At 44.3% G+C, this 23,513-nt stretch overlaps 1 protein-coding gene across 1 annotated transcript in view; it reads right to left on the bottom strand.

Annotated features, from left to right (window-relative positions):
- LOC122875064 (cytosolic carboxypeptidase 4) overlaps window positions 1–23,513 on the bottom strand; it is a 338,163-nt gene that overhangs the window by 240,609 nt on the left and 74,041 nt on the right. The gene's annotated exons all lie outside the window — the stretch shown is intronic.

Raw genomic sequence — 23,513 nt, 5'->3', positions numbered from 1 at the left:
AAAAGTGCTACTTGATGTGATTATTTGTTGGGTCTCTGTAATTAATATTATAAAGAGTACAGTCTAGATCTGCTCTATAGGAAAAGTGCAATTAGATAACTTCTGTTATGAATTGGCGCTATATAAATATAATTGAATTGAATTGAATTATTGATGTGCTTTAAAAAATCCATCAGTGGTCAAAGACATTTCAAAATCTAGTTTTTTTAGACTTTTATTGTTTGAGGTAGATACTTAAATAAACAGAAACTGATTGAGACCACACACGTGGAAATCAATGATTATATGTGATAATGGCATGAATTGGACACTTCATTTTCTTTTGGTCATTTAGTATAAAGGGCAGCTGCCAGTTAAGTTGAGTTGGAATAAAAATAACTTTGGTCTGGGTTCAGTTTAGGCAGGTCAAAATTTGGAAGCAGTTTGGATCGTCCCTTCTTTCAACACCACCTTCTTTTGTCCCTCTTTCTATTAATTCCTTTGTTCCATTCTTCTCCCCCTGCATCATTTTCGCTTCTTCCGCCTTCTCCCCTTACATTCTTTCTTTTCTCTCCCCCTCTTTCTTCCTGGCTTTTTGTCTTTTGTTCTTCCTCCCTTCTGTCCTTCCATCCTCTCATCCATCCCTGTCTTCTTACCCTCTCCCTTATTTGTGTCTTCCTTTCTTCCCTCCTACATGCATTTCTTCAGTTATATCCACAACATGTGACTTGCACACCTCTATCTATTGTGACATGGGTGGTGATTGATGGGGATGTGGAATCAAGTCAAAAGAGCCCATAATGTTGGCCTTGCATGTTCTGTGTGGTGGTGCTTTGGGAATAGAGAAGCTGTATTGATGTTACTGTTGGTAGTGATCAGTGGCGTATAGATCTACTCTGTCTGACATCAGATCAATTCATCAAGCAGCTCCATGGTGATCCACAACTAACTAATTCTCAGGGCCTCTGTGTCTGACCTCCTGTGTGTGTGTGTGTGTGTGTGTGTGTGCATACTGAGATGAAGAATGTAACACTGTCCAGTGTAGTGTTACTAGCAGCAAGTAAACCAGGGTGTCACTAACAGGGGGTCCAAAGTGTGACGAGAGGTCACAACCTCAGGAGCCGCTAAGAGCCACAAGGGTTTATCTTATGTTTAATGAAGATGGGAAATACTACATTCTTTCAAAGGATGTGTCATTTGTATACACTTCTTGGACCGAATTTCAAGTCAAGTCAAGTCTGCTTTATTGTCAATTCTTCCACACGTACATTACATACATACAGAGAATCGAAATTGCGTTACTCTCAGACCCCCGGTGCATACAGATAACACTAACAGTAGAGCCTAAAATCTAGATCAAATATAAAATATAAGCTAAAACTATACAATAAGGGAATACAAAAAAGAGACATAATAAAAAATAAAATAAAATAAAAATAGGTTGACTAAAAGCAGCGCAAGGCACATGGCAGATAAAGTGCAAACCAGTGAACAAACAGTGCAGATAAAAAGATAGAGCTTATTTTAATTAAACTGACTGAGGTTGTAGAATGGCGTCAGTTCCATGGTGAATGAGGTAGTGAGCAGACCAATGCTACACAAAGTGACTGGTGCATGACATCGTATGTCAGTGGAAGGTCCTGGGGATGTGGGATCTGGAGGGGGGGTTCATAGTTCAGTGGTGCCTGGGGCAGAAGAGGGACAGGGGGGCAAGTTTGGGAGCGAGTTCAGCTTCCTGACAGCCTGATGGATGAAGCTGTCCTTCAGTCTGTTGGTCCTGGCCTGGAGACTCCGCAGTCTCCTCCCTGATGGCAGCAGACTGAAGAAGCTGTGTGACGGGTGTGTGGGATCACCTACAATGCAGAGGGCTTTGCGAGTGAGACGGGTTCCATAAATGTCCTGGAGGGAGGGGAGAGAGACACCAATGATCTTCTCAGTTGCTCTCACTGTGCGTTGCAGAGTCTTCCGGCAGGACGCGTTGCAGGCGCCATACCACACAGTGATGCAGCTAGTCAGAATGCTCTCGATGGTGCCTCTGTAGAAGGTGTACATGATGGGGGGTGGGGCTCTGGCTCTCCTCAGTTTGCGGAGGAAGTAGAGACGCTGCTGTGATTTCTTGGCCAGTGCTGCAGTGTTGTCGGTCCAGGAGAGGTCCTCTGAAATGTGCACACCCAGGAACTTGGTGCTGCTCACTCTCTCCACAGTCGCACCGTTGATGGTCAGAGGAACATGCTGAGTGTGCACTCTCCTGAAGTCGACAACAATCTCCTTCGTCTTCTCCACGTTCAGAGAGAGACTGTTGTCACTGCACCACCCGGCCAGGCGGCTCACCTCGCTCCTGTAGTTTGTCTCATCTCTGTTGCTAATGAGACCCACCACAGTCGTGTCATCCGCAAACTTAATGAAGAGGTTGGAGTTGAGTGACGGTGTGCAGTCGTGTGTCAGCAGAGTGAAAAGGAGTTGGCTCAGCACACATCCTTGGGGGGCCCCAGAGTTCAGTGTGATGATGCTGGATGTGTTGCTGCCGACACGTACTGCCTGAGGTCTTCCAGTCAGAAAGTCCAACAGCTAGTTGCACAGCGAGGTGTTGAGCCCCAGCTTGACCAGTTTGTGAATGAGCTGTTGAGGGATGATTGTGTTGAATGCTGAACTGAAGTCTATGAACAGCATTCTGACGTATGAGTCCTTTTTCTCTAGATGTGTGAGTGCTGAGTGGAGGGTAGTTGAGATGGCATCATCGGTCGACCGGTTGGACCGATATGCAAACTGGAATGGGTCCAGGGAGGGGGGGAGGGCAGACTTGATGTGGTGCATGACTAGCCGTTCAAAGCACTTCATGAGGATGGGAGTAAGTGCAACAGGACGGTAGTCATTGAAGCAGGATGGAGATGGCTTCTTCGGGACTGGAATGATGGTGGTAGCTTTGAAGCATGTGGGAACAACAGCCTGACTAAGTGAGATGTTGAAAATGTCTGTGAAGACATCAGTGAGTTCTGCTGCACAGTCTCTCAGTACACGCCCAGGAATGTTGTCAGGACCCGGAGCTTTGCGTGCATTGATCCTGCTGAAGGATCTCCTCACGCTGTCCGGGGTCAGCATCATCACCTGGTCACTGGGAGGAGGTGGAGTCTTCTGTGCAGTGGAGCTGTTTTGTGCCTCAAAGCGAGCGAAGAAGGCGTTCAGCTTGTTCAGCAGAGAGATGTTGCTGTCACAGGTCCGCTGTGGGGGTTTGTAGTCCGTAATGGTCTGTATCCCCTGCCACAGGCTCCGAGTGTCTCTGCTGTCACTGAAACGATGGGCTATCCTCTTGGAGTACTGTCTCCAAGAGGATAGCCCATCGTTTCAGTGACAGCAGAGACACTTATTCAATTTATTCACCTTATATATGCTTCCTTTAGGCAATATTATTAGGAAACACTCTATAAACTTTCATTGTTATGTGGATGATACCCAATTATATTTATATGCCAGATGAAATTAATCAGTTAGCTAAATGTTATGTCTTAAAGACATAACATTTCTGATGTTAAACTGTTATGTGATGTTAGTGTACTTGGTCCCAAACACCTCTGAGACACATTATCTAAAGATATAGTTACTGTGGATGGCATTGCCCTAGCCTCCAGCACCACCGTAAGGAACCTCAGAGTTATCTTTGATCAGGATTTATCCTTTAACTCCCACATGAAACACACTTCATGGACTGCCTACTGCACATCCTGTCTTAAAATGATGCTTAAAAACTAGTTCATGCATTTGTTACTTCTAGGCTGGATTATTGCAATTCCTTATTATCAGGCTGCCCAAATAAGTCCCTTAAGACTCTCCAGTTGATCCAGAATGCTGTGGCACATATACTGACAAGAACTAGGAAGAGAGATCATATTTCTCCAATATTAGCTTCTCTGCACTGGCTCCCTGTAAAATCCAGAAAAGAATTTAAAATCCTTCTCATCACCTACAAAGCTCTTAATGGTTAGGCACCATCATATCTTAAAGAGCCTATAATACTATATTATCTGACTAGAACACTGCACTCCCAGGATGCACGGTTACCTGTGGTTCTCCAAAAGTAGAATGGCAGCCAGAGCCTTCAGTTATCAAGCTCCTGTGGAATCAGGTCCCAGTTTTGGTTCGGGAGCCAGACACCATCTCCACATTTAAGAATAGGTTTAAGACTTTCCTCTTTGATAAAGCTTGTAGTTAGGGCTGGCTTGGGTGAGTCCTGAACCAACCTTTAGTTATGCTGCTATAGGCCTAGACTGCCAGGAGACTTCCCATGATGCACTGAGCACCTCTCTTCTCCTCTCTCCTCCTCTCCCTCTGTATGTATTTTTATCTCATTAATGCATGTTACTAACTCAACATCTTCTCTCTCTCGTAGTTTTGTGCTTTTGTGCTTTCTCGTCTCTTGTCTCTCTCCTTCTGTTGGGAAGCTAAGAGAGAGATGGGGGGATGGGGGAGGGGGAAGCACAATGCAAATTCCACCTAGAATTTTAAAATAGTAATAATTTAATGGTAGTGGTAATATTAATATTTATAAAGAAATACTAATAGGAATGATAGTGATAGGAATAATACTGATAATAAGAAGAATAAATATAACTTGGATGCCCCTGCTCTGTAGAGACCAGATTACCATCATGCAGGGAGTAGTAAGAATACATACATATGTGCACACACATAGCCCATTACCATTGTCACCAGTTAGCAATATGCCCAATAAATGAATATTAAACAATATGCACACTTTTTGATTGCCACGTTTGAGTCTATAATGCATCATGGGTGGTATATTATGAGTCAGTACAGGGGAAATGAAGAGTTTGCGCATCCTTGCATTACAAACTATTAATGAATCCAAACCTTTCAGGAAAGTAAAATATCTCTGTTACAGTCTACAATAGCTCGCACCTGCAACGATCTAAACAGGATAGTAACTGCTGCAGTGCCTAGCAGTCTAACAGACAAGAGTGAAGGATTAACTGCTGTTGACAGTTGACTTTACTGTTTTAAAAGTGTGGACAGCAGCCAACTGGCATATCTAACGGTCGCCATATCACAGCTATAATTGGATAAATCAGTATGACAGACTTGTCTAACTGCCTCTCACACTTAAGGGAAATAGCATATCTCCTGCCTTGTTGCTCTCATTACATCACAGGAATTCTCAGCTGCCAATTCTAACAAATTATCCAAAATAGCAGTCTGGAAATCTGGAATGCCAGAGTTTTCTAATTGTGTTAGAACAATTAACAGCTGGCTTCTGCAGGAAAATAATACAGAAAACTCACCCTGAGGACTATAAATTTGTGATGTCAGAGCATCCGATTTCCTCACACCACCGGGGAGTTTCATGTTCAGTAGTGGTTAATCAGGGGCTGGTATGCCTGGCATCGAGCCAGGCGGAGAGGCTGGTACTCCTGGTGCTCTTGGCATGCTGCATTGGGTATACTGGAGGATGCTGGCTTTTTAAGCCAAATGCCATCAGTTGTGACAGAGACAGATGGAAAAAGGACATACAATCCAAGAGGAGAAAAATGGTGGCTTACATAAGAACTAGAGTCTGCACAGGAGTCAGGAGAAATTATGATGTGTTGAGACCAACAATATGTTGATATAATGATGATGTTTCCCTAAAATTTTAATTTCAATACTGCCATGCAGTTTATGCATGGAGATGGTGCACATTTCCATAACACCTCATTCATATCAAGATAAAAGTCTATGATAAAAGTCACTAGTGGCACCTATAATACAGTCTACAAATTATATATTTTTAGTTTTATTATTCTTTTAGGCTTACCAGTAGTGGAACTAAAAATGTAGTGTTTGTCATCAGAGTTGTACAATTAGAATGAAAATGAGCCAGCGAAATTTCACTGCAGCCTGCCTAATACATTTCTTGCATAACAGTGGGAATTTTGACTGATGTTTGCACTAGAGGAGATGTCAGCCTTAACCAAAAACTCCAGTATTCATCCTCTGAGTACCATCCATATCAGCAGCAAATATCATGGAAATCCAGGAAATTGGTTTTAAGATGTCGTGTTTGGAGGAAATGCTTGTCTGACATGGTTCTGGAGGAAAGCTAAGGGGGTCAGCCAACATCAGTAGCACTCTTTCTCTGGGGACATTAATTTCTCTCAAAGGTATGTTGCTATTAAGTGTTTGACAACAAACCAATCATCGACTTTAAAACTAGAACGGCCACGACGGCCATTTTGACCGTTTTGAAATTTATATGTGCAATAACTTTGTTGAATAAAAAAATATAATCTTGCTGGTACCTGACTTTTCCTAAAAGTATTTGTATTTTTATTTGCAATAGGTTTTATATAAATTAAACAAAAGGCAAAGAAAATATGATCATTTTTACCTATTTCGGCCATTCACGGTCATATTGACCGCAGTGACTTTTGTGCTATTCTATTGTTCTATTGTGCTGGCCCCACAGCGCACACAGCTCACGGCCTTCTTGTGTGTGTTTGACGATGGCATGCTGAAACACATCAGGGACTGCACTGTGGCTGAGGCACATCAGCACCGTGGTGACAGCTCATGACCTGACAATTTTGGCTAGCTGCGGATGTCAATTCAAAATACATGCTGAACGGGGCTCCGTTTCTGGGAAAAGAGGAGACGCGGAGCAGAGGTCAGCTCGTGGGAGAGAGTGTGGAGCTGAAACTGGGGGAGCCATTCCTGGGTAAGGGAAGAAATATTACCAGATAATTTCTTCACTTCTCTGAAACTGGCCGCCGCCTTACAGGCCAAGAAGACCAGCCTGGTTGGCACCCTGGGGAAAACTAAGCGTGAGTCGCCCCCCTCCGCAAAAGAGCAAGCGAAAAGCGGAAAGCCGAGGAATAATGTATGTTTGCTGAGCTCCATGCACACAAGCGTTGGCATCACCGATGGGCTGAAGGAAAAGCGGGAGTCGGTGACACTGGTGTGAATATAGCTATGCAATAATTATGGTTTACTATATGCGATGATATGAATATTGATGAATGTATAATTAAAATTTATTAAATGTATATTTTGGTGTCATTTGTTTTTAAAAGATATCCTAACGCAATAAATGCATTAATCTCCCATTTGGGTAATTTATCATTAGAGTTTGGAATCTAGCGTTCAAAATGACCGCTTACGGCAATTCTAGTAAGTTTGGAATTCTGGCACTTCTAGTGTTAAGTGCAGCTGGTAATGTTTTGCAAAAATTCAAAACAGGCCAATCAATGTATAGTAGGTGGGGCTTTAGGACCCAGGAGATGTAGTGGAGTAGGGGATGATAGAAAAGGATGAAGAAACAGGTGTGTCAGTGGGAGGTGCTTAGGTAAGAAAAGGCCAAGCTTGAAGTGTGGTAGGCCTTTTTGTCTTTTACCTCTTGTTGCAGACACATACTGAACTCTAGGAAGACATGCAGTGATTTTCTAAGTGTCATATGTGAAATCAGGTAGGAAATTTATCTCTGTACTTCTCTTACGAAAGCTGATTTTACACAGCCTTCCCCAATTAAATATGCAGCTGTGGTTCAAAGTGCTTTAGGTAAGTCATGGTTTTATACTAATGTCAGACTATCAAAAGGTCATTATATTTACTATGACTACAGTATTGGGAGTTGTTTTAAGATGATAATCTGCACATAGACTAAGTGAAATTGCCCAATTAAACAGAATAGAGAATTTGGGGCTGCAAATGTATTTTCTGCTGATGTATGCCATGAAATGTTAGACTGTATTCACTAAATACTGGTTGATGTTCTTTTGTTTGTTAGTGATTGGCAGGCCCAAGCTGTTCCTGGAGGATGAACCCCCTATTGCTACCTTGTGTTAAGTTAAATTTCTGGTAATTATTGAGAAATGTCTATAAGTCAAAGAGGATGTGAATTTGAAATTATTTTATATTGATCATGTGCTTCAATTAATTTGTTTGTCTTTGTCGGGGGTTTGTTTTCCAGTCATGCGCCGATTATTATCCATCAGGTTTCTTCACCTGGATCTGCATTGGAGTGGTGTGTGGTGGTAGTTTGGATGTGGTCACCTTTATGTTGGGTGAGTATATATTTTGGTTGTAGTGGTTATCCTATTCCCAACTGTCTTTAGTACCACACTGTACTGCCCCTCCCTGACTGTCTCCTCCCCCTTACATGTTAAAGTAAACGTTCCTTATTTAATTGAATGTTTTACATTGTAGGAGGAAGTGCATCTCTGTCTCAACCTCACCTGTTCAACAGTGACCACATATTCTGTTTTCTTTCGGTTGCCAGGATTTTTTGTGTTTTTCTTTTCTATTACCAGTTTGTGGTCACTGAGCCTGTACTTGGTCAGGATCTGTCTCTGCTATCTGTCACTAACAGAAGAGAGATATTCTGCCAATTCATCATCTCTTTTTAGGGCTAGATAACATTCTGATTTGGCTTTTAGTTTCTTCTTTCCAATGTTCCAAATAGGTTTCTTTACATTGCGTTATAATTTGGTTTCATCTGATCGGTGTTTGGAAAGCAGTGCTGATGTGAAACTGGTCAGTGTCTGAGAGGGGGCAGTTAGTCTCAGCACCAACTGATATAGGGGACTCTATTCTGGGCTCAGCTCTTGGGTTTGGAGGGCTTTGGAATGGAGGGTGTCTAGGGGTCTGGATTTAAGGTGACTAAGTGGACCTCATACTTCATTACCATACAGACAACACAGGATGGTAGTGTGTAAAATGACTCTGGTGGTGAGGAAGATGAAGAGGACGAAGGCAGAGCAAAGGAGACAGGTAGGAGGGTACTCGGTGTGTCATCTGGAAAGAGGAAAGTAGACAAGGAGACTTGGTGGTGGAACGAGGAAGTGCAGGAGTGTATACAGAGAAAGAGGTTAGCTAAGAAGAAGTGGGACACTGAGAGGACTGAAGAGAGTAGACAGGAGTACAGGGAGATGCAGTGTAAGATGAAGGTAGAGGTGGCAAAGGCCAAACAAAGAGCATATGAGGACTTGTATGCTAGGTTGGACACTAAAGAGGGAGAGGTGGATTTGTACAGGTTGGCCAGACAAAGAGATAGAGATGGAAAGGATGTGCAGCAGGTTAGGGTGATTAAGGATGGAAATGTATTGACAGGTGCCAGGAGTGTGATGGGAAGATGGAAGGAGTGCTTTGAAGAGTTGATGAATGAGGAAAATGAAAGGGAACGAAGAGTAGAAGAGGTGACTGGTGTTGAGCAGGAAGTAGCAAAGATTAGCAAGAGTGAAGTGAGGAGGACATTGAAGAGGATGAAGAGTGGAAAGGCAGTTGGTCCTGATGACATGCCTGTGGAGGTATGGAAGTGTCTAGGAGAGGTGGCAGTAGAGTTTCTGACTAGTTTGTTTAACAAGATCTTGGAGAGTGAGAGGATGCCCGAGGAATGGAGGAGAAGTGTACCGGTGCCAATTTTTAAGAACGAGGGAGATGTGCAGAGCTGTGGCAACTACAGAGGAATAAAGCTGATGAGCCATACAATGAAGTTGTGGCAAACAGTAGTGGAAGCTAGGCTAAGGGCAGAGGTGAGCATTTGTGAGCAGCAATATGGTTTCATGCCTAGAAAGAGTACAACAGATGCAGTATTTGCCTTGAGGATGCTGATGGAGAAGCACAGAGAGGGAGTTGCATTGTGTCTTCGTAGATTTAGAGAAAGCGTATGACAGGGTGCCGAGAGAGGAGCTGTGGTATTGTATGAGGAAGTCTGGAGTGGCAGAGAAGTATGTTAGAGTGGTGCAGGACATGTATGAGAGCTGTAAGACCGTGGTGAGGTGTGCTGTAGGTGTGACAGAGGAGTTCAAGGTGGAGGTGGGTCTGCATCAAGGATCGGCTCTGAGCCCCTTCTTGTTTGCTCTGGTGATGGACAGGCTGACAGATGAGGTTAGACAGGAATCTCCATGGACTATGATGTTTGCGGATGACATTGTGGTTTGTAGTGAGAGCAGGGAGCAGGTGGAGGAAAATCTAGAGAGATGGAGGTCTGCTCTGGAAAACAGAGGAATGAAGCTTAGCAGTAAGACAGAATACATGTGCGTCAATGAGAGGGACCCAGGTGGAACAGTGAGGTTACAGGGAGCAGAGGTGAAGAAGGTGCAGGACTTTAAGTACTTAGGGTCAACGGTTCAGAGCAATGGAGACTGTGGAAAAGAGGTGAAGAGGCGAGTGCAAGCAGGTTGGAACGGGTGGAGAAAAGTGTCAGGTGTGTTGTGTGATAAAAGAGTATCAGCAAGAATGAAAGGAAAGGTGTTCAAGACGGTGGTGAGACCAGTGATGTTGTACAGCTTAGAGACAGTGGCACTGACGAAAAGACAAGAGGCAGAGCTGGAGGTAGCAGAGCTTAAGATGTTGAGGTTCTCTTTGGGAGTGTCGAGGATGGACAGGATCAGGAATGAGGACATCAGAGGGACAGCTCATGTTAGATGTTTCGGAGATAAAGTCAGAGAGGCCAGATTGAGGTGGTTTGGACATGTTCAGAGGAGAGACTGTGAATATATTGGTAGAAGGATGCTGAGGTTGGAGCTGCCAGGCAGGATGCCTAGAGGAAGACCAAAGAGGAGATTTATGGATGTAGTGAGAGAGGACATGAAGTTAATTGGTGTGAGTGAAGAGGATGCAGAGGACAGGGTTAGATGGAGGCACATGATTCGCTGTGGCGACCCCTGAAAGGGAACAGCCGAAAGGAAAAAAAGGTATGTCTTTGTATAGATTTTGAAATTGTGCTCTCCAGATATCACAGTCTTGGATGGGTAGTGCTTGTTGTTGCTTTGTGTTGAAGTTGTTCCACATATCTCAGAATTGATTTTCAATTGATGGAGTTTTCAATATCTTCATGTTTCTTGTGGGTATAATTTTGTTTTTTGTTCCTAATTGTACATTTATTTGTTTAAAATGTCATTGTACCTAATGTGTAAGGCTGGGTTGTTTGGTTGGCGATGTTTATCCTGAATCCTGAATGCCAAGAGGAGGGCCTTTACTGATGCTAATAAGGAGGAGGTGAGGGAAATCCAGGCTGACCTGAAGGTGAAGATCAGGGAGGCCAAGAAGTACAGGAGGAAGCTGGAGTGGAAACTCCAGCAAAACAATATGAGAGAGGTCTAGAGAGGCATGAAGAGCATCACTGGCTTCAGACAGAATGGCAGAGGAGTTGAAGGCAGCATGGACAGGGCCAATGAACTTAATCTGTTCTTTAACAGATTCAACACACTGGTTCCTGCTCATCCCCCCTCTAACTCAGCTGCTGTCGGCTCTCAGTCTCTTCTGAGTCCACTGAGTCCACTGCCCCCCCACCCACCCATCTTCATGGAAGAGTCCTACTTCCCCCTCAACTGGATCTCAGACAATGGCCCTCTTCAGAAGCTGGCAGCGATGCAGGTGGATGTACCCCACGTGTCCTGGATTGTTGACTACCTGACTGGCAGACCACAGCATGTGCGTATGCAGCACTGTGTGTCGGACAGCGTGGTCAGCAACACTGGGGCCCCTCAGGGGACTGTCCTCTCTACCTTCCTCTTCACCATCTACACCACAAATTTCAACTACCACACAGTGTCCTGCCACCTTCAGAAGTTTTCTGATGACTCTGTTGTGGTGGGAAGTATCAGCGGTGGTGATGAGACTGAGCTCAATGCGACAAAGTCTAAGGAGCTGGTTTAGACCTACAAAGGGCCAAAGCACCAGTGACCCCAGTTTCCATCAAGGGGGTCAGTGTGGACGTTGTTGAGGACTACAAATACCTGGGGAATACACATGGATAATAAACTGGACTGGGCTAAGAACACTCAAGCTCTTTACAGGAATGGCCAGAGCCGCCTATTTTCTGAGGAGGCTGAGGTCCTTCAACATCTGCTGGACAATGCTAAGGATGTTTTATGAGTCTTTGGTGGCCAGTGCTATCCTGTATGCTGTTGCATGCTGGTGCAGCAGGTTGAGGGTAGCAGACACTAAAAGACTCAACAAACTGATCCGTAATGTCAGTGACATTGCGGGGGTGGAGCTGGACTCTCTGTCGGTGGTGTCAGAGAGGAGGGTGCTGGCCAAACTACATGCTGTCTTGGACAGTGTCTCCCACCCACTCTATGACGTGCTGGTCAAACAAAGGAGTACCTTTAGAAAAAGACATCCCCACCAAAATGCACCACACAGTGCCACAGGAAGTCATTCCTGCCTGTGGCCTCTTTAACTCCTCCCTCTAAGTGTCAGTCTATATGACCTTAAGTCGATAAACTGGACATTGGATCATTAACATCACTGTAATACTTGAAATAACTGTGCAATATTCTGTATTCAATACTCTGGTGCAATATACTCTGTTTTCAGCTTAATTTATTGATATTTATTCATACTTCTATTACTGCTGTGCAATATCCACCGTCTCAATCATCTTAATAAGCTCCACTTAACTTAACAGTACATGCACTACTACTTATTAATTATATTATTACATTGTATTATTATACCATACATACTTATCATCAACCGGTAATCCACTTTGTACTTCACACTTATTTTAATTTTATACTTATACCCACTTGGTACTTAATTATCTGACCTGTATTATAGTGTATTATATTTCTTGCTTAGTACTTCTATTCCTGTGTGCACTGACGTGATAGTGAGCATCTGTAACAAGCATTTCCCCTCGGGGATCAATAAAGTATTTCTGATCTGATTTATCCTTTGCTATTTTCCTAAAGACTTTTTTGATGGTCTTGCATTCTCTACCAAACCATTTGTCAGCGTTTTGCTTTTTAATGGGCTAAAGTTTAGCTTTAATAGCTGCATTATGAAATCTCTCTTGCCAATTGAAAAGGGGTGCTCGCTCTCTAAATGCAATTAAGAGCAAATTTTATCATTTCCATTTTCCAGTTAAAATTTGGCTTAAAATATTTGATGGCGTCATCCAGCCCATTGTACGGTAGGGAAGTATAGTTCCACTCAGTCATCATAGCTATACCTGTTGGGACAAACATGTGAGAATCTTTTTCATACGGAATTCTGCAGATACATTTTACATGTACACAGAAAAACACCAACAAATGCATGTAGAGCAGAATTAGATAGATACGCATTGATAATTAATATTCAAAAGAGAGCGCTCACATGTTTTAATCACCTTATATCCAGCCCCCTAGACCCAAGAGCTGAGCCCAGAAAAGAGTCCCCTATGTCAGTTGGTGCTGCCCCCCCTCAGACACACTCTGACCAGTCTCACAACAACACTGCTTTAAAAAACACCAATTCCAGTAAACCAAATTATAACACAATGTAAAGAAACCTATTTGGAACACTGGAAAGAAGAAACTAAAAGCCAAAGAAGAGCAGAATGTTACCTGGCCCTAAAAAGAGATTATGAATTAGCAGAATATCTCTCTCTCTCACTCTCTCTCTCTCTCAGAGTGAGTGAGAGAGAGAGTGAGAGATTATAGGATCCTTGTTGGTAACATTAATATATCTGGTACACTGTGCATAATTCAGTTTTTTTTTTTGTTTGTTTGTTTTTTGCCAGTGTTTGTAGGCAAGCTTGCAAAGTAAATTGTTAGCCTAGAGTAAACAAGTCATCGCCATGGAAACTGATTCCATCTACATCTGGAAAGATACTCTGTGCAGCAATTATGCATATGTATCCAGCGAGGGCATCGGGCCAGGAGGCAGATTAAAGATCTTTAAAGATGAACGCCTTGACAAGGATGACCCTCTGCTTACCATCACATACTACACTAAAAGAAAGGTCATGGTCCAAGGGAATGAAGTACACCTGGAGAGGCATTCAAAGACATTTCCACTGTTGAGAGCTGAGGTGGACACCAAGAGGATCAATGTCCCCTCTGACAGTGAAGATGATGAGAGCCCATTAGGGAATCCCACCACCTTGTCAATCTCTGCTCCTCCCACACCTGCCAGCACCACCAACCAGGTGAAGGAGAGTATGGCCCTGCTGGAACTGGACTTTGCTGAATTCAAAGAGCTGACCCAAGCCAGGCTGTTTGACCAGCCAGACAACACTCTGCTGCAGCTTAAAGCGGAGCTCCAGCAACTAAAGCGAGACAACCAGGCCTTGGCATCTGACCACAGAGGAAGTCTAGAGGTGCTCAGTTAGTCAAAGTGAAGGAGGATGCTGACAATTCAGAAAGGAGCTTCACCAGACAAGTCCAACACATGACAGACCAACTCTCATCAGTCACCAGAATGACAAGTGCAGAGACAAAGACTCTCCCTGCCAGTGTCACAGACCCCTGCCTTGTCTCTGTCCCACCCTCTCTGCTCTGCCCAACAACACCCTGGCACAGCCAGCTGCCAACAGCCAGCTCTGCCATCCCAGCTTCCTTCCACTCAGTCTGAAGAGGAAGCCCTACAAGTGGTCCTGCTGGCTGACTCTAACTGGAAATTCCTGGACACAATTAAACTTTTTACTGGTAAGAAAGTGTTATCCATATGCCCTATCTTTCTTCCTTTTCTTCTGAACTTAAAAATGAACTGTGTTAGGATTTACAGTGTTTTACCTGCAATTTTCTGATGTTAAACTCTGACAAACTGAAATGATTGTACTTGGCCCAGAACACCTCTGAGACACGTTATTTAAAGATATAGTTGCTCTAGATGGCATTGCTCTGGCCTCCAGAACCACCGTAAGGAACCTCGGAGTTATCTATGATCAGTATTTATCCTTTAACTCCCACATAAAACAAACTTCAAGAACTGCCTTCTTTCGTACGTAACATTGCAAAAATCAGGCACATCCTGACTCAAAGAACTAGTCCATCCATTTGTTACTTCTAGGTTGAACTATTGCAACCCCTTATTATCAGGCTGCCCGAATAAGTCCCTTAAGACTCTCCAGGCGATCCAGAATGCTGCAGCACGTGTACTGACAAGAACTAGGAAAAGAGATCATATTTCTCCAATATTAACTTCTCTGCACTGGCTCCCTGTAAAATCCAGAAAATAATTTAAAATCCTTCTCCTCACCTACAAAGCTCTTAATGGTCAGGCACCATCATATCTTAAAGAGCTCATAATACCATGTTACCCGACTAGAACACTGCACTCCCAGAATGCAGGGTTACTTGTGGTTCCTAGAGTCTCCAAAAGTAGAATAGGAGCCAGAGCCTTCAGCTATCAAGCTCCTCTCCTGTGGCATCAGGTCCCAGTTTGGGTTCAGGAGGCAGACACCATCTCCACATTTAAGAGTAGGCTTAAGACTCTCCTCTTTTGATAAAGCTTTTAGTTAGGGCTGGCTCAGGTGAGTCCTGAACCATCCCTTAGTTATGCTGCTATAGGCCTAGACTTCCGGGAGACTTCCCATGATGCACCTCTTTCCTCTCTCCTTCTCTCCATCTGTATGCATTTTTATCCCATTACTGCATGTTACCAACTCGACATCTTCTCTATCCCGTAGTTTTGTGCTTTCTCATTTCTCTCCTCTCTCCTTCTGTCATTTTCAGCAGGTATTTCTACCTCTGGAACTGCAGAGACTGGATCTGTGGTTGTGGGCCACCTGCTGCCCCCGTGTTCCTGCTCGACAACTGCTACTACAGTTGCTGTTATTGGCTCTGTTACTATTATTGTCATTATTATACCTATGACTACTCCTATTATTATTAATTTATTTATATTAATATTACCACTACAATTACATTATTACTATTTTAAAATTCTAGGTGCTATATGCATTGTGCTTCCCTCTCCCCTCACCCATTCCCTCTCTCTCTCTTTCTGTGGTATTTGCATTGTGCTTGTCTGTCTGTCTGTCTGTCTGTCTTAAAACCTTACACAGCAGCGCCGGATGGCCGCCCACCAGTGAGTTTGGTTCTGCTCAAGCTTATTTTAGACAAAATGTAGCAGATCTGAACGTATGTAGCGGTGATCCGCTTGGCAGGACCAACGGCCCATGATTTGTATTAAGTGCTCAGAAATGCCATTGCGGGAAGCGAGGTAGCAGCTCCTATCCTGAAGGAGTGACCAGAGTAATGATTGGGAGAAATGCCAGACAAGGAGAGTATGTGGCTGACGTGCGGGTGGAACCAGAATCAAGTAGCCACTTTTCCAGACTCATAGATGAAGAGAGGTTCTCGTTATGCTCTGGGATTTCAGGAATTGCAAGTAGTTTGCAAGTGTCTCAAAAGAGTTCAGCGGTGATTGGACCTTGAAGTAGAAGATGGTTGTAAAATGGCCAGATTGACTGGCTTTGGTTTGTTTTAGTTAGAATACTATGGTGTCGTCTGAGAAATGTGACAAGTCTGAAATGCAAGCGTGATGACATGGGTCAAAATGAAAGGTAGACATCCTGGTACCATAAGCCCTGTCTGGAGCAAGCTGCAGCATTGTCGAATGCCCCAACAAAGCCAGCTGCTGCAGTTGCTGTAAGTGGACCGCTAGGAGCCTCAGCTGAGGAAAGCTGCTGCAGTTGCTTGTTGTAGACAGCAGGGAGCGATCCCGGTGCCAGGTTCCCCTGCTAAGCCTGGCTGCTGATTGCTGGATGTATGGTGGCAGGGGGCACTGGCATCCTGATGCCAGGTTCCCCTGTTAAGGCTGGCTGCTGTAGTTGCTCAAATAGTCGACAGGGGGCGCTGGCATCCTGGTGCCAGGTTCCCCTGGAAGGCTGGCTGCTGTGGTCGCTGGACATAAGCGGCAGGGGCCGCTGGCATCCCGGTACGAGGTTCCCCTGCTAAGTCTGGCTGCTGTGATTGCTTGACATAGGCGAAAGGGGGCACTGGCATCCCGGTGCCAGGTTCCCCTGCTAGAGCAAACTGCTGTGGTTGCTGGAAGTGGGGCGCTGGCATCCCGGTGCTGAAGACTCTAGCTGACATGAGCTGCTGGGACTAGTGAAGCTTGGAGATGCTAGGCAGCTGGACTTGCGAGATCATGAAATCACGATGATCCCTCTTGCCGGGCTTAAAGCTATGCACTTGTCTGCACTGAAGCTTTTCTTGACATTTTTGCTCTTCTCCCAGCTGGCTTTGGTAAGAGTTTGTCTACGTTATGGTTAGTTGATTCCAATGACGATTTTCCAGATAGTTCTGGCATCCCAGTGCCGGGAGCCCCGCCTCGAGGGAGCTGCTGCAGGTGCTGGGAGTGGGCAGCAGGGGACGCTGGCATCCCAATGCCAGGTCCCCCTGCCAAGGCTGGCTGATGTGATTGCTGGAGGTGGATGACAGGAGGCACTGACAACCCGGTGTCCTTGCCCTGGATGATGTAGGCTGCTATTGCTGGTGCAGAAAAACCTGATGAGAGGTGGAGTGTCCCAGAATTATTGTGCTCCATCTGAAAATTGATTGTGTATGATGAGAGTTGGTTGCTGATGACCCCCGTTATTCATTGTTTCTGGCCGTTCTGCTGTCTTGAGCAGAAGGATATGGTGAACTGTCCCTTTAACGTGGGCTCTGCTGTCACAGCTTGTTGTTGGGGTGTGTGTGATGACGTCACCTGGAAGAGCACTGTGTTGAATGGAACTGTGAGAATGACAGGCTGACATAAGAGCGTTGGAAAGTTTTGCTTTGGTGTCATGCAGAATATGAGCGTGAAGAAGAGATGGGTTAGGTAGCTATTTATGGGAGTGCCAGAAATGGCATGGTTGAGGTGTGGTCCTGCTTCTGAAACTCTATAGCTCCAATTCATGTGCCAGGATTTTATCATAACCAATAATATTGACATTTTTCATCATCACAGATTCCTGGATTAATCCTGATGAATGTGCCCTTCTCATTGAGTCATCCCCCCCAGATTATTTATTTTTCCATCAGCCAAGACAGACAGGACAAGGGGGCGGTCTTGCAGTAATAGACATAAATGATTTTAGCTGTTCCCCAGAATTGTTTGGGTGATCCTCCTCCTTGAGAGTCTTAGTTTTTTGGGGTTTTTTTAAGAACAAACTTATGTTTTAATATTCAGACCCCCTAAACTTACCTCCGGTTTTATTCAGGATTTTTCAGACCTTTAATCAGTCATTATGCTACAATATGACAGAGTTCTTATTCTTGATGATTTTAATACCCATATTTGTTGCCCTTCTTCCTCCTCGTTTACTTCTGATTTTATTAAACTTATTATTGATTATTTTAATTTGATTCAACATGTGAAGCAGCCCAGCCATGACATAGGGCACACACTTGACCTTGTGCTCTTCCATGGTTTCTGTGTGAACTTAATTGATTTTGCCATCTCTAATCACAATGCAGTGCTCTTCCAAGGTCCACTTTTTCTCCTGACCCCAAACCCACCACACTGATTTGCTCCTGCCCCCTAAACTCACTCTCTGTTCCTCACTTCTGTCAATCTTTTACTGCCTCAAATACACATTTTAAAACCAATGAACAACATGGCCTCTCCATAGAGGAGCTTGTCAGTGTTTTTAACAGCTCTTGCACAAAGATTCTAGATTCTGTAGCTCCAGTCAGATTTAAAAAGCTGAAACCTTTTTCTCTGCCATGATTAAATGAAGAATTAACAAACTTAAAGAGACAACGCAGGAAGGCAATGGAAGTGGGAAAAAGATAAACACAGTGCCTCCCTTGCTTCTCTAAAAAACCTAAAGTCCACTTATCAGTATAAAATCAAAGACACAAGGAATACCTATTTTTCAGACCTGATCACTAGACAAGGTCACAATCCCAGAATCGTTTTTAAAACTATAAATTCTGTCATTTTAATTAAATTTTAATTCAGCCTTTGACACAGTGGACCATGATATCTTAATCAACCGTCTGGAGAACTATGTTGGTCAGTGGTCAGTGACGTGGGTCCGGATTGGTTTATCTCCTAGCTGTCGAACTGGTCTTCTCTGTAGTGCTTGGAGATGCCTCCTATATTTTGTGGGGTCCCCCAAGGATCTATTTTCTGTCCCTTCCTGTTTACCATATACATACTCAAACCATGTGTAGTCATGACATTGACTTCCATTGCCACGCAGATGACACCCAATTGTATGTACCAATAAAGCCTGGTTCCCACAGATGCATCCTGTATTATGTCCTGCCACACCGAGATTATAAATTGGATGTCCAAAAATGTTCTGCAATTGACTGACTTCAAATCAGAGGTAATTATAACTACCCCATGTGGCCCTAGTACTAGCAGCATTAATAATCTCTCCTCTAGTCTGAGTGCCTTATCTAATGTTCAAAAAGAGGCCTGCAACCTAGGTGCTATTTTTGATTCACAATTGTCCTTTGACGCTCAGGTGACTAAAGTGGTGCAGTCCTGCTCTGCACAAATGACATTTCCTCTGCAGTCTTAAAAGCATGGATGACCTTTCCTATTTCATCCAGACTTGACTATTGCAACGCACTTTAATCTGGTATCAGCCTGCGCAATATCCAAAGATTGCAGCTGATACAAAACGCTGCAGCCAGGCTTTTAACACGTACTAAGGGAAGTGACCACATTACACCACTCTTTGCTGCCCTTCACTGGTTACCTGTGAGTATTAGAATTGATTTTAAGATTTGACTGCTTGTTTTTAACACCTTGAACGGTCAGCTGCCTATATCAGTGGTTTGCTAATTCCCTATGAGCCTGATCAGTGCTTGAGATCCTCTGGCAGGGCCCTAATTATGGTTCCAAAATCTTGACTTGTCACTAAAGGTGACCAAGATTTTGCTTTCCTGGCCCCTCAGCTGGGGAACATCCTGCCTGAGGATCTCAGGAAGGCAAACACAGTATCCTCCTTTAAATCTCTTCTTAAGACTCACTTTTATCATATGGCATATTCTTGCAGCACCACAGGTCAGGCAATAAAGTTTTTGAAAAAGGAGACTCTCAAGAGCCCTCAATTCCCGGTGATCCACACAGGAAAAAATGACATACACAGCCTCCATAAAAACACTTAGGCAGTGAGGAAGATGGCGGATCAGGCCAGTAGGGAGTTCCCTGGCACCCACATTGTGGTCTCCACCCTACTGCCTAGGACAGATACCCCTCCTTATGTCATCCATGACATTAATATGGAGATCAGTAGAGGATGTGCCATCTTAACCAACGTCCACCTGGGCCTCCATCCAACCACTGGCACTATGATGGACTCCATCTACACAGAGAGCACATGAAGATATTTGCAAGACCCTCAAATACATGGCTCTGGGACGCAATGCACACAGCACAGCAGCAGAGCTATGCTGCAGTTGTAGCCCATCCTACTGCCACAGTCCCTCTCCCCTGCTACCTCTGAGCTGGGAGACATCAGAAAGATGCTGCACACCCTGTGCACCCGGCTTCTGTCCAGCTAAGACACATACTCAGAACACCTTCTCACTAGAGAAACAGAATGATTGCAATAGTAGTCGTCAGTACAATAGTAATATTAGTGAAAATAGTACATGCCTCCATGTAAAATTTTTATTCAGTATTGTAAATGTATAGATAGTTGTAGGTGTTTTTAAATTTGTCACTATACAGATTGATTTTGATTGTTTTTATGCGTTCATTTCATATAAGCTGCTGGAATATTTAGAAATCATGAAATCTATCAGAGATGTTGATGTAATTGTGTTAACAGAAACATGGTGTCAAAATGATCTGCTCACTCACTGTCCTCCAGGATATAATGAAGTCATGGTGCCCTCTATAAAAATAAAAAACATACACAAGGGCAGAACATCGGGGGGGATCTTGGTGTGGTATAAAGGAGATCTTTGCCATGAGATCTCACCAGTTAAACAGGGTAAATCACACATATAACTGATAGAGACCTATATCTCTGTGCTCTTTATATACCCCCAGTAGATTCTCCTTATTTTGAAGAAGACATTTTTGAAACTCAGAAATCGTCCATTTCAAGGCCCAGGGAAAGGTGCTTCTAACTGGATATATGAATGGATGAACAGGAATTGAATCTGATGTTATCGACCCACAGGGCAACAACCATGTGTTTGGTCAGTCTCCCCTGTTTACCACACCAACCATCACCCATCGGAACAACCTTGACTCTGAAATAAACCAAAGTGGCAGGAAGGTAGTGCATCTCTGTTGGGCCTTAGCCCTGTCCATAGTTATCGGTAGGTTCAGAGGCGACTCTCTCTTTAGGGTGATTCACATACTCCTCAGCTCTTGGGTCTAGTGTAGTAGACTATGCAATCACTGACATGGACCCCTCCACTATCAGTGCATTCACTGTCAGACAGCAATCCCCCCTTTCAGACAACAACCAAATAAATGTGCTCTTTAAACTCTCAGGTCAAAGGAGTGACACAAAAAGGGAACCCAGTAAGCTGTATAAATTAAATCCTACTTACAGACTGGCCCAAGACAGTGGAGACAAATTCATCATGGCCTTGAACTCACCTGATCTGATGAATGACATATCAATATGTAACCAAAATCAATATGTCCCTACCGGAGATGGTGTACAAAAAGGCCACTGATCATATTAGTATGACATTTCATAAGGCAGCTATTAAAGCTAACCTTATAAAACAGAAACGGAAGCCTGTTAAAAAGCAAAATGCCGACAAATGGTTTGATCAAGAATGCAAGACCGTCAGAAAAGACCTGAGACAAAAAGCAAATAAAAAAAAATATATACAAATATAAACATACAATTAGAAATAAAAAAACAAAATTATACCCACATGAAGCTTGAAGATATTGAAAACGCCATTAATCAAAATCACGTCTGAGATATATGGAACAATTTCTACACAAAGCAACCACAAGCACTGGCCATTGAAAAATGGTGACATCTGGAGAGCACATTTTGAAAATCTGTACAAAGACAAACCAATAAATCTAATTAATTCAGATCAATGTATAAAATAAAAACTCCAAACATTAGAAGAAACAATTAAAGACAACCAAAACCCCCTTGATTTCCCAATTACTTGGAAGAATTGACCAACCAGACAAAATCTCTCCAGCCAAGAAAAGCTTGTGGTCCAGACAGCATTAAAAACAAAATGCTCAAATGCAGCACCCCAGAGATGCAGAGCGCAGTGCTGAAATTGTTCAATATCATATTACAGTCAGAATTTTTCTAGACATCTAGTGCAAAGGTTTCATTTCCCCCATTCATAAGAGTGGGGACAAATCAGACACTGGTAACTACTGAGGCATCTGTGTCAGCAGTTGTCTAGGTAAACTATTCTGTAGTATTCTAAATAAAAGAATACTAGATTTCCTTGAAGACTCCATCTTGAGTAAAAATCAAATTGGCTTCCTCCCAAAACACTGCACACCCGACCATGTATATACCCTTCACACTTTAATTAATAAACATGTACACCAAACAAAAAATGGTAAGATATTTGCTTGTTTTATTTACTTCAAGAAAGCTTTCGACTCTATTTGGCATGAAGGGCTCTATGAACCCGAGTGTCCAAGACCGGTAAGGTCTATTCCAGGGTACTGGAGAGGAGAATTCGTCCGATAGTCGAACCTCGGATTCAGGAGGAGCAGAGTGGTTTTCGTCCCGGTCGTGGAACACTGGACCAGCTCTATACTCTCCATCGGGTGCTCGAGGGTTCATGGGAGTTTGCCCAACCAGTCCACATGTGCTTTGTGGATCTTGAGAAGGCATTCGACCGTGTGCCCCGGGGCGCTTTGGGGGGAGTGCTCTGGGAGTATGGGGTCCGGGGCCCTTTGCTAAGGGCTGTCCGGTCCCTGTATAACCGGAGCAGGAGCTGTGTTCGCATTGCCGGCAGTAAGTCAGACCTGTTCCCGGTGCATGTTGGACTCCGCCAGGGCTGCCCTTTGTCACCGGTTCTGTTCATAATTTATATGGACAGAATTTCTAGGCGCAGTCAGGGGCCGGAGGGTGTGTCGGTTTGGGAACCACAGGATCTCATCTCTGCTGTTTGCAGATGATGTCGTTCTGATGGCTTCTTCAAACCAGGACCTGCAGCATGCACTGGGACGGTTTGCAGCCGAGTGTGAAGCAGCTGGGATGAGAATCAGCTCTTCCAAATCTGAGGCCATGGTTCTTGACCGGAAAAAGGTGGTTTGCTCTCTTGGCGTGGGTGGGGAGTCCTTGCCCCAAGTGGAGGAGTTTAAGTATCTCGGGGTCTTGTTCACGAGTGAGGGACGGATGGAGCGTGAGATTGACAGGCGGATCGGTGCAGCGTCTGCAGTGATGCGGGCGCTGTATCGGACCGTTGTGGTAAAGAAGGAGCTGAGTCGAAAGACAAAGCTCTCGATTTATCGGTCAATCTACGCTCCTGCCCTCACCTATGGTCATGAGCTTTGGGTAGTGACCGAAAGGACAAGATCGCGGATACAAGCGGCCGAAATGGGCTTCCTCCGCCGAGTGGCTGGGCGCTCCCTTAGAGATAGGGTGAGGAGCTCAGTCACACGGGGAGCTCGAGTAGAGCCGCTGCTCCTCCACGTCGAGAGGAGCCAGCTGAGGTGGCTAGGGCATCTGATCCGGATGCCTCCTGGACGCCTCCCTCGGGAGGTGTTCTGGGCATGTCCCACCGGAGGCGGCCCGGGAAGACCCAGGACACGCTGGAGGGACTATGTCTCGGCTGGCCTGGGAACGCCTCGGATCCCCGGAGGAGCTGGAGGAAGTGTCTGGGGCGAAGGAAGTCTGGGAGTCTCTGCTTAGACTGCTGCCCCCG

The sequence above is a fragment of the Siniperca chuatsi genome, linkage group LG4, assembly GCF_020085105.1.
Source record: "Siniperca chuatsi isolate FFG_IHB_CAS linkage group LG4, ASM2008510v1, whole genome shotgun sequence".
Lineage (NCBI taxonomy): Eukaryota > Metazoa > Chordata > Actinopteri > Centrarchiformes > Sinipercidae > Siniperca > Siniperca chuatsi.
This window is presented reverse-complemented; position numbering and strand designations above follow the sequence as displayed.